This window comes from Leptinotarsa decemlineata, unplaced genomic scaffold (assembly GCF_025532065.1).
Source record: "Leptinotarsa decemlineata unplaced genomic scaffold, Ldec_3_MD MMD2_P_RNA_scaffold_1, whole genome shotgun sequence".
Taxonomy (NCBI): Eukaryota; Metazoa; Arthropoda; class Insecta; order Coleoptera; family Chrysomelidae; genus Leptinotarsa; species Leptinotarsa decemlineata.
The window spans coordinates 4,614,056-4,626,202 of NW_027412523.1; the positions used below are offsets into that span (position 1 = coordinate 4,614,056).

The window sequence follows — 12,147 nt, forward strand, 5'->3', positions numbered from 1 at the left end:
TTATACATTTTTGAAATCAGCTCAAAGAGGAGTATCCAAATTTTACATAAAAAATATGAGAAGTAATTAAAAAAAAGGGATGATGCTAGGGGTGAGGGGACGGCTTTTCCAGTAAGTTTAAATAAGCCATAATGCTTGCCCCTTCCAACATAAATTGACGTGTTTTTGGATTTTTCCTAAATACCAGTATTACAAAAGTTATTAAAGGTGGATACTTTTATCTGAAAAGCACTGTATATAAATTCTTTTATATTCGTTCTTGATTCTTCACCAGCCATATTGTATATATGAGCCTTGCTAGTTATAAGCTATAAACCAGCTAGCTTATAAGTCGCAGAAAGAAGGAAATAAAAAGAAAAAAAAAAGGATGAAACACATTCAAAAACATAAAAAAAGCGGAAAAAATGTGTTTGTATGTGAATTCTAAGATAACTCATATAAAACAAGAAATTATAAAATAAAGTTGGAAAAAAAAGAAAAATGAAAACAAATATTAAAAAAATGAATGAAATAATGATAGAAAAAAAAAAGAAAAAGAAAAAACAACTCATTAGGACTAACCAAATACGAACTTTAAGAATTAAGGAAAAATGTATTATAAATCTTGAAAATATAAAGCAATTTTAGAAATTTTACATGTTAAAATAGATTGACAGATAAGTTAATACCAACACCATTTCAAATCATCACACAAACATATACACCGTTGGTTACTCGTTCACACATACCTAACAGCTATCAATTTTTCATTTAAATCAGTACATCACCCTGCCTGCAACAAAAAAAAGACATCCGGCTTTTTCTCCGTCAAATTATTTTCTCATACGACAAAGCTAATTTGACAAATTACATCGCAAAAAAATGAGACCTTTTCGTCCCCCTAATCGATTTTTTATTTTAATCTGGCAACTCTGAAAAAAATCAGTACTGTTTCATGACTGATTACTTCGAAAGCAAGATCCAACATACGTCTAACGATCTAGTAGATTCAATTTGAATATTAAACAGTTGACAGCTATAAACAGCCTGCTTTTTTCTCACGAAGCTATGCAAATCTTCTCGATTCCGATGTACCACATTCACTTTACCGTGAAACGGGCCGTAGCCGTCCAGATCGAGTGAATGGAGTTTACTGCTTTCTTGAAGTGGTATGCGCGTTCCCCTTATTCAAATAGAATGGACCAGGCAAATGTAAACGTGGTTTTCAGTCAGGTATGCAGAAAACTCGCTTGTACCCTTGGGTGTATGGTCAGATTTTTCAATGGGACCATTCGAATTCGAAAAAATAGATCGAAAGAATGTGCCTTTGTTGAATCCCGTGGATGTTGAATCGAATCACAGTCTAACACGGGGTGACCAGGGGTCAAAAAAGGGACAAGGGCTTTTAATTTTGTTTTGTGCGACAGTTTTTTCCGTTATACAGTTTCGGGGTGTCTGAACTGAATTTCTTAACGTATTTTTTGTGCGCTTTCGGCACGAGCCATTGCCATATGGTGAGCGTTTTTTGTCAACTTGTTTACGAATTTTAAGGTTATTGTATGATATTCCATGGGTATAATGAGGTGGAAATCTTTGCCAGCTCTTATTGTATGATTTTACCAAATCTGATTAGCTTACTCAAGATGGTTATTCTTGTGGGTATGAATAGAAATTATCTCATATAACTCTTGGAAACCATTGCAAACATTGAATGTGTTGGCTCAGTGTACAAAGGCGGTCCTAAAACTACACGGCCCAATTAAGGAAACAATCATTTTGGGAAAAAATGTATTTATTATTCATAATCTCCTTGAAGCTCTATTATACACTTTTCCCACCTACGTTCAATAATTTCATCAGTTCGGACTTCCATTGTCTAATATAATATAAACTGATTTGAAATCCCTGAAAAACAAAAAAAACTAACCAAAAGTAACTGAAAAATAACAATTAATAACAGTTATATTAAGCAAAAAAACCCTGAAATGAAATTATAATGAAATTGAATACAAATAAAAATAGAACAATCAAACAAAAAATTAAAAAAAATTAAATTAAAAATTAACAGATTCCAAGCTCTCTGTGAGTACCTTCAAAAATAAATATGACAACTTTTTTATAGTGCTCGTAAAGGTTCTTGAAAAATAATAACTGCCAGATAAACAATCAGTACTACAGAGGTTAGGCGAGTCCTACACTGACTGCTAATTTGTTATGACAAATTCTGTAAAAATCGCGTTATAATTTCAAAAAACTTAAATGCTGTGTAGAAAAGAAATCAATAAACGAATTGAATATAGTGCAAGAAAAAATAGACGACTCAAACACAGGCAATTAAACAAATTTTTTCTGTCTTGAACCAACGTCGAACAATCGATTCATGCAAACAGAATTGAAGAATATTGAATAATTTCTTCAAGAATTATCATGAAAAAAACCTTTTTAGGGACAAATTACCTGCATTCGTTTAATTTACTCTACACCTCTTTAGAATCAACAAAAAAATCTGCTCGCTTTCTTCTCAAAAAACATTTCAATACAAAAATCAGTTTAATCAATATTGCCGCAGAGTTGCAAACCAGCTGCGAAATTATTTATAGAAGTATCGATGTTGCTTCTGAAGAGTCTCCGAAAATATAAAATTGAGTGAGGTAGGGCGACGGCACAGTTTATCGATTTTGGTAAAATATGTACGAGAAGGAACCGGTCGGCAACTTTGTCTGTGTTTGCCAATCGATTAATAATTATATTTCTTCCGTTCGATTTTTCCTGGGTGTCACGAACGCTGTTTGTTGCTGCAGCGGAGTAATGAACCAATTTCAAGTAGCTGTATGATAGGTGTCTGATCTGAGCTTTATACGATAGGTTGCCTTTTATGTTTCGGGATTTGGCAACCCTGGTGTTGCAATCTGGCAACTGACAGCTGTATCGTAAAGTTGGCAACCATTATGAGTCGGTTGTGTTTATTTTTGAATTCCCAAAAGCACCTCGGGAAGAAAAAATGTACCTGGTGATGAAAACTACAAACTTCCAACTGTACATAACTTCGTGGACGAGATATCGCCTATGGTAGTTCATTTCAAATGTTATTGAATGTCAAAATACTTTTTAAGTAAGAAGTCCTTAAAAAATGTCGATTTAAAAAAATGGCGAAAATTATTATTTTGGTGGAAATTTCCACCCGAATCGGTTTCGATTTTTCAAAATTTTCGGTAGGTATCCCAGGATTTTTTGTATCTTATTCCATATCAACTGATCGATCACAAGTGAAATAAAATATGAGTAAAGTCCAAAAATATATATCAGAAATAAAAAAAATTGCGTTTGAGCAAGGCAGAGTTGAATTTTCAACTTCAAATTGAAAATGTAATGAAGTAATTTCAAGTTTGCTGTTTCAGTGAGACAAGATTCATGCAAGATGAAAAACTCAAAAATAACTCTCAAATTATATCAAAAAATATCAAAATTTCAAATTTTGTGTCAGTGACTATCATTTCGGTATGAAATCAGTTCATTTATGAATTTTTAAAACGTCATTCAGTTCCAAAACAATTCCTACAAAGCCTAAAAAATATTTTTTTATCTTCTTCACTTTTACCCCAAACTGAGGCTTAAACTAGAGGAAATCGAAATAAAAATCAGGAAAAACTCATTCAAAAGAGTGAAAGATCACACGTTAAAAGGTAAGTCCTCGTTAGTCCTTAGCTCGCATTAGTTTCGAATTCTGACGGTTGTCGTTCGTAGGGGTGCGAACTATTTTAAACAGATTTTGAACAGACAGATTTTTTTTCATTGATATCCGAAAAAACATCTGAAATAACCATGATTTTGAAGAAGAGATTCTCCACTGAAACTATACGTATTTTAAATTTATTATCTCTATTATCTCATCTCTAAATTGGTGGCAAATTGCCAAAAACGACTCTCCTCGATAAGAAGACTATATTGTCTCTGGTCTGGATTCCATACAAACTATTCGGCTACGTTAAGAATCTGGGTTCATTTGGTCGAGTGTGAATGGGTGTGAGCCACAATGAACCCTTGCGGGTTGCGGTGGAGGATCAAAGAGACCCACTCACTTCGGACCTAACCTAACCTAACCCCTTATGGTTTCCTATTACTTGAATTACCCAATACTAATTTTCTTGAATCAATTATCTACTACTTGCGATTTCTAACTCATTTCAATGAGCAAATAATCTTTTTTCAGTAAAAAAATATATTAACCACCCTCCCCCCCTCCTTGGTCTTTCGATTAGCCGACGTTGTGAACATTTATTCTAAAAATTTATTATTATACAGGGTGTAACTGAATAAGTGTAAAACATTTGAGGAGGTGATTCCTCATCGAAAAAAAGATAGGATCTTTCATATAAAGAAATGTCATAACAAGACAAAAAGTTACATTGGAAATTAATTTTAGGGGTTGCGTTTTCCACCCCTTACAACCATGGGGTAAACCTAATAAATTACTGGCTAAGTGTCTTTTTGGTAGTACAAAACCTCAGGTTAATTTCAATTTTGTAACTTTTTCAATGCTTCTGAAAAAAATTGTTATACAAATTTTATGTATACCCCCTTTAAGGGGCTGTATCTTAACAAGGGATGCTCCAATGAAATTTCTTTATATGAAAGATCCTATCTTTTTTTCGATGAGCAATCATCTCCTTCAATGTTTTAACACTTATTTAGTTACACCCTGTATTTTTCATATTCGAATTATCTATACAGGAAAGCTATCTAATAAATAGTAGCGATATTATATTACAATTGTCAAATACATACAAAATATTAATTCTCCTTTCTAACATTTTTCGAAATGAAAGACTATTCAATTCGATAATGTGCTTATCGCGTTCAACTATTTTTCATGAAACTACAGTCCGATTTTTCAGGGCCGTCTCTTTTATAAATATGTTACGTTGTATATTAAATGCAAGAGTCTAATCAATTAGATATACCTAATTTGTTTACAAATAGTGCGCAGGCCTTGTTTTTCTACATTATTATCAAGTTAATTGCATACTTCTCGTTGCAAAGAAACAACGTGAATTAATAAAAAACCTAATTACTTATAAAATGAAAAACAAAACTGAATATGAGTTGTATTGGAATCAGTGCAGAGTCAGTTTCCCAGTTTATATTTTCAATTATTTCCATAATCTACTCGATAAAAAATAGTTGCTAGTTTTTTTCATATAGTCTGGTTCACATGTACTCGATTTAGCTCTTTTTGGTGATATTTTTCAGCCCCGTTCAAAAATTACGACCAAGGTGTCATTCGATTCGTATTTTTGCCCAGAAAGTTTAAGAAAAGGTCCGAAAACGCGCCGATAAAAATTACAAAAGTTATAAACAATTAAGTGAAAAAAAAATGAGGCTTTAGTTTTTTCTTAATATCTCGGAAAATTTTCAAAATTTTGGAAATTTGAAAAAAGATTTGAAAAGATCAATGAATTTGCGTAAAAAATTTCTCAACTCCCGAAACTGTATCTCGATTATTTATAATTTTTACAGAGCCCTGGAAATAGAGCCAAAAGCGGGTAGTCTGGCTTCCGCGCCCCTTTCGTCACTCTGACATTAAAACAAAAAAAAATTATTTAAACATATTAAATGTAAATATTAAGGAATGAAAAAATTCATGTAATGTTGGGACACATCAATGAACAATAATCCGCAGTCAAAAAATTTCTATCCAAATTTTAACGTTAATTATGAATTTGTTATTTAATAACTTTTTCTGAACTGAAAGTTAATATAAAAATCCCTATAATTATTAAACTAAAACCCTGGCATTTTTTTCCTTTGGTGAAGTTATCCTTAATAGGCAAAAAAATAGATTACCGTTGCCAAAATAAAAAAAATTGTTATTTTTCTATTTTTTTATTAACAATTGAAAATTATAATTTTATAAAAAATACATTACAATTTTTTTAAAAATTTTTATATCATATTATCAATTAGTTTTTAGCCATGAGACAATAAAATGAGACAATAAAAAATCAGAAAAAAAAATTGTAATGTATTTTCTATAAAATTATAATTTTCAATTGTCAATAAAATAATAGAAGATAATATTTTTTTTATTTTGGCAACGGTAATCTATTTTTTTTGCCTATTAAGGGCAACTCCACCAAAGGAAAAAATGCCAGGGTTTTAGTTTAATAATGATAGGGATTTTTATATTAACTTTCAATTCAGAAAAAGTTATTAATTAACAAATTTGTAATTAACGTTGAAATTGGGATAAAAATTTTTTGACTGCGGATTAATGTTTATTGTTTCGGGAGTCGGGACTTTTTTTACGCAAATTCATTGATCTTTTCAAATCTTTTTTCAAATTTCCAAAATTTTGAAAATTTTCCGAGATATTGAGAAAAAACCAAAGCCCCATTTTTTTTTTCACTCATTTGTTTATAACTTTTGTAATTTTTATCGGCGCGTTTTCGGACCTTTCCTTAAACTTTCTAGGCAAAAATACAAATCGAATGACGCCTTGGTCGTAATTTTTGGACAGGGCTGAAAAATGTTACAAAAGAAAGTACATGTGAACTAGACTAATATTGATTTTCAAGTGTGAAACGACAGAAAGCCAGCCCTGGATACACCCTTTTCGGCATCCCTTATTTACCTAAATCATGTCTTATTCAAAGTTGCCCAATATTACCCAAATATTTACAATGTTTCCATAAACACGGAAGTTTTTTTTGAAAGGGTCTCTTTTACAACCTTTCAGCTTCTGAACGTCATCGAATCTGTTTAGGGATGGATAATAAAAACTTTTGTCGGCAAAAACTGTTGGGCAAATCGTTCGTAAATAGAGCCATACACTTTTGAAGACTTTGGATGGTTTTCAGGAAATTTTCAACCCTTCTGATTTATACACAGAATGTGTTACGGTAAATTTTATTTAGGTTAGTTATTGCACAAAAAATTTGGGTAAAGTATACACAAAAAATATGTCAACGAACTTGTCAGGCAGTTTCTTAGAACGAAAGGCGGATGACTAGAAATTAGTGTGGCTCCAGATTTACATTTCTCAAATTCCAGTTTAGCAATCAACGTTTTGTTTATTGTTATGTGATATTTCAGCTGAGAAAAAATTTAATTTAATGTTATCATAGAATGAAATATTGTTCAACATTTCAGATCTTTTTTTTCAAATGAACAGAAAATATAATACTGTAAACGCAGTCGTTGACATGAAAAATAGGAATTCTGTTCAAGATTTCGATGTTCTTGGAAATGTCCTCCAAAAGTCTACAAAATGGTTTTTGAAAATTTCAAACAAATATTCTAATTTTAACATCATCAACTACGATTTTTTTCCATGTGTTCAAACTTTACGGGTTTTCCAACATCCTTCTGATTCAATAATGTATCAAAGGAAACCTGAATTTTCATGCTGGCTATATATTCATAACCTCACTTTTCAGTTCCTGTAGAAAGGTCAATGGAGTCTCGATGCTTGAACAAAAAAATGAGTCTCCGACTTCAATATCTGCTCCAATCTTAGCTGTTTCTCAACTTGGCCAGTCGAGCTAACCTCTTCAGTATCTATATAACACTTAATAGTGTTATAACACGTTTAGGCAAGATCCCAGTTGTCATATTCATGTGCTCTGCTGACAGTGTTCCATATAAGTGAAATTTTACTTTTTTCATTAATTATATTGTGTAGGAATCCTGTGAATGATATCTGATTCGATTCCATACAAACGCAATAGAGAAAAGTGTTTTTCGTAGTAGCTTTCGAGACTATTAGTTCTGCATCAGGAACTCTACAGGTGTAAAAGTGTAGAGATGAAAATTGTATAAAATACAATAGAAGGCAAAAAAAAATGAATAGGTACTATAACACATTACTGATAAATGATTTAAAAACATCTATATATTTGTCAAATATATTGATATAGGGATTGTTACGATATAGAAACCCTAACGTAAAATTGAACTATTATTTGAGGAAATGTCACAGAAAAAATACGGGTACAAACCTAATTCGAAAATTGAAAAAATGTGACCAGTTTTAGCAACTGTTTGGGAAGGAATTTCTGATTGCATATACATACAAACGTTCTCTTTGAATTTGTAGGTAATAAGCAAAAATGATAATAGATATGATATCATGTGTGAAGTTATCAAATATTGAAATGAAAGCAAGTGAAAATAAATTAAGTAAAAATCTCAGAAATTATGTAAAATAATATGTATTATAATAATAAACATAGGTAACACGTTTTTATCATGTTTTTTATAGTTTTCATGTTTGCACTAATTCAGTGAATTTATAATATTCATTTCAAGGACAATTCTGGAACCAGGACTTCAGGAGAGCAACTAGAATAAATCTGGTTGTTCTCGTACCAAAATTTTCGATGAAAAATGGAAATTCATCGATAAAATTTTGATGTATTGTGGTAATACTATTAATTTTATTCAATTATACATTGATAGGTACTGATCATATGAGGAGCATACCCTTTTTAGCTTTTCTATTTCCATTAGATTCTGAAAAATGGAAAACTTCACAAAAAAAATAACAAATATAGATAGATATTAACGAAATTATCAAAAATGTCTCTTTTTTCCATAGTAATGAACAAGTCGAAAGTCATAAAGGTTATTTTCAAAAATATTTAGTCATTTAATTGAATTATTTTTAAAATTCTTGTATATTTTCACGTATGATTTACAGTTTTTGATCTTCTAGTTTATCGACTTTTGAATTCTCGAATGTTCAAGAAATAATTCTCAATAGAAAATTCCTCACCCAGTTTCCCAAACCGGCACAACTTCCCGAAACCCCCATTTATGAAAATGTAATTTCGTTTCATCCTTTCAAGGGTAATTTGGCATTTATTGCACCTCTAATATGCAAAAAATGTATTAACATACAGACGAAGTTTATTATCGAGCATCCCACTGAATTAATTTATCTAATGACATTCTGATGCAAATCAAAATAGTTTTTGCATAGAATATTATGATGGGTTGATAAGAAATTCGCTAAATAGTGTCGGCCAAAAAACCAGTTGTGAGATTGTTGCTATGTTGAAAGTCATCGAGGTGTTCTTTATCACTGACCGTGACCTAGGATTTCAACCAAACCCATGTCATGGTGCGCAAAAGAGAATATATGTTGATGGAAGGTTGTCGAGTAAATGAGTTTTCAATATTTTCATTAAAATTGAATAGTTCAGTATTTTTTCAAGAAATTCAGCTCAATATTGCACAATATTGCAATAGAAAAAAGTTCAGTGTTGTCAATTCTACAACCTCGGTGGGGTGTGATCCAAGAATCAACCCTTAAGTCTCAATGGAAAGCACATCAATGTGTCTTTTCAAAACTAGCTTCGTTTTTGAATTTAATGCATTAGATATCAAGATTTTTTTTATAGGTTAATTGAGAGTCAACATTAGAAAAGCTACATTTTAATAACATTCGTCAAAAACCTGCTAGAAACATCACTGCAAAAATTCGATGAAAAACAATGAATTGACCGCCGAGGTTAATTCTATTTTGTTAAGATTTGGCAGATATTTTTGTTTTCACACATGATTGTGAAAGTGATACCTACACTAGTACTAATGAGCAGGCTGCCCAAATTGCAATTTTAGTACAAGTTCAGCTAGATAGATCCCACTAAAATCACCACATTTTCAGTTTATACAGAAGATCTCAAAACAGTATTGGTTTTATCCCCTTTTGCAAGAGTCCAATGAATATAAACCAAATCAGCGTATACAATTTTGTGAGATACGTGAAATGACATTGAACAATTCTAATTTTGTATATTTTACGAGCTTCTGCTGGTATGTTGAATGTATTTTTAGTATCTGTTCTGTTTTTTTCTGATAAATTGACAAGTCAATATCACATCAACTTGTCCCAAGATTCCATTCACCCATCAAAGGCACGTTGTTGAAAATTTTTGAGTCGTAGGTAGACAGCAATTTTGCCACCTGAACAACAATTCTGAATCAATATGGAGGACCTCAGGGTTCTGTTTTAGGACCACTGCTCTTATCACCTATGCCCATGTTTCCATATGGAAACAAAACCAAATATCATATTCAAACATTTTTATACATTTTTTTTCAAAAACTACACCTCAACGATTTGATCTCCACAAACTTTATTTGAAAAATATATCGCAACATGTTTCGCTAAGACATTAGCTTTTTCAAGTGATTTGTACATCAAATTATCCTTACATTACTATTTATACACTACAGGTAACCATAATTGAGACTACCTCTAAGAAATTACCTGAACCTCTACATAACGTACCTGTTCAATTATGATTACCTAAAGCATATTGCCTCACATCTACATCAATAATAATTCTTTCTCGGTTTTTAAGAAAACAAGTTCAATAATGGTGATCTTTTCAAATCTAGTTGGTCATTTATTAGAATGTTTGAATTTTTAAGTTTATTAATTTCCATTGCTTCCAAACGATTCAGTTTCAAACCTTTATTTTCTATGTGATAAATTTCGAACTCTTCATTGAAGATGTTATTTTCTTCTAGAAGATGATTTGAATATGTTGAATTTGTTTTCTTATTTACATAGCTCGTATGATGTTCCTGGATTCACTTCCTAAATGTCCTGCCAGTTTGACCAATATATACCTTAGGGCACGTTCCACACTTTAATTTATATACTCCTGATTTCTCGAATTTGGATGTTTCGTCTTTATTATTTTTAACTAACTGTCTCAACGTATTACGTGTTCCATATGCACTTTTAATATCTCGATTCCTCAAAAATTAAGCCACTTTTTCCGTTGGTTGTCCAAAATACGTTAAAGCTCTATAATTTTGATTATCTACCTTATCAATGGGAAAAACGTTTCGAATCGCTTTTGTGTAGACTTTCTTGGCAAGTATTTTGTTCATTAATTCGGCTTTAAACCCATTGTTTACCGCGATTTGCTTGATGATATTAAGTTCTTTATCAAAATTATCCATTGAAAGAGGAACATTGACTAATCTGTGAATCATGCTATTATAAGCTGCTACATTCTACTAATTGTTAGGTCCAAGAAATTGATAGAGTTGACTGTTTCTATTTCAATAGTGAATTTAATGTTTTCATGAATTTTGTTAATATCCCTATAAAAAGTATCTAATTGCCTCTTAGTACCTGTAAAACATACCAAAACGTCATCCATATATCTATGCCAACACAAGAAATTCTCAATCAAAGGATGTTTAAAAATCGACTTCTCTAGATTATCCATGAAAATTTCTGCAAGTACGGGGCTTAATGGATTTCCCATAATTAAACCTTTTGAGGAGGAATAAATATTGTTGTTGAATTGAAAATAATTTTGATTGAGGCATAATGACAAAATGTCAGTTACTTCTCGTTCTATGATTGGGTTCAAATAAAGTTTGTGGAGTTCAAATCGTTGAGGTGAGTTTTCGAAATTACTATGGATTTTCATCAAGTAATGCCCAAATCAATCAGAAAATTTTTATACATAGAAATACTTGTAGACAATTGTTTTTTTCGATTCAGTTCACCAAATCTTGTAAGAAGTTTTCAACGCATAACAAAAAGAAACGGAGGAGTTTGCTAAAAAACCTCGTCTTTTGAAGATATTTCAAGTAAGTCGTTCAAAATAGGCACACTATATACAGCTGTATAATTTTGTACGTTTTTAACTTTTTATGTGGAGGAATCAGTTTTTTTTTTTAATAATTTTTTGTTGTCAACTCTTCTCAATCTGAAAAACAATCAAATCAACAATCAACAGATAATATTTTCTAGTGTTACAAGGACAAACTTCACTGGGAAAAGCCACTGCTTCTAATAAAGTGAAAAATCTAATTATTCAGCAACTTGTTGTGTTTATGAATTTAACCTATAAATGGAATTAATTATTGGAAAAATGAAATTCAATTCCTAGGTATTCTGTGCCAAGAATTTTAGATGTAAAGAACAAGATTTCTTTCCGATATGTTTATCATTGTGAAGAAAATGAACTATATAAATTTTATTTGTCCATCAATTTATTTCATTTTGTGAGTAAAATTTACAAGTTATGTTTATATTACGCAGTAATTTTTCGGGATGGACTTCTCAGTTTGCTTTTTATTAAACTTGAACACATTATCTATTGATTTACGTTTAACAAAAAAAAAACAAGAAATATC

General features: G+C 31.1%; 1 protein-coding gene across 3 annotated transcripts in view; it reads left to right on the plus strand.

Moving 5' to 3' along the window:
• Positions 1-12,147, plus strand: part of LOC111507278 (zinc finger protein rotund) — a 312,056-nt gene that overhangs the window by 271,721 nt on the left and 28,188 nt on the right. The gene's annotated exons all lie outside the window — the stretch shown is intronic.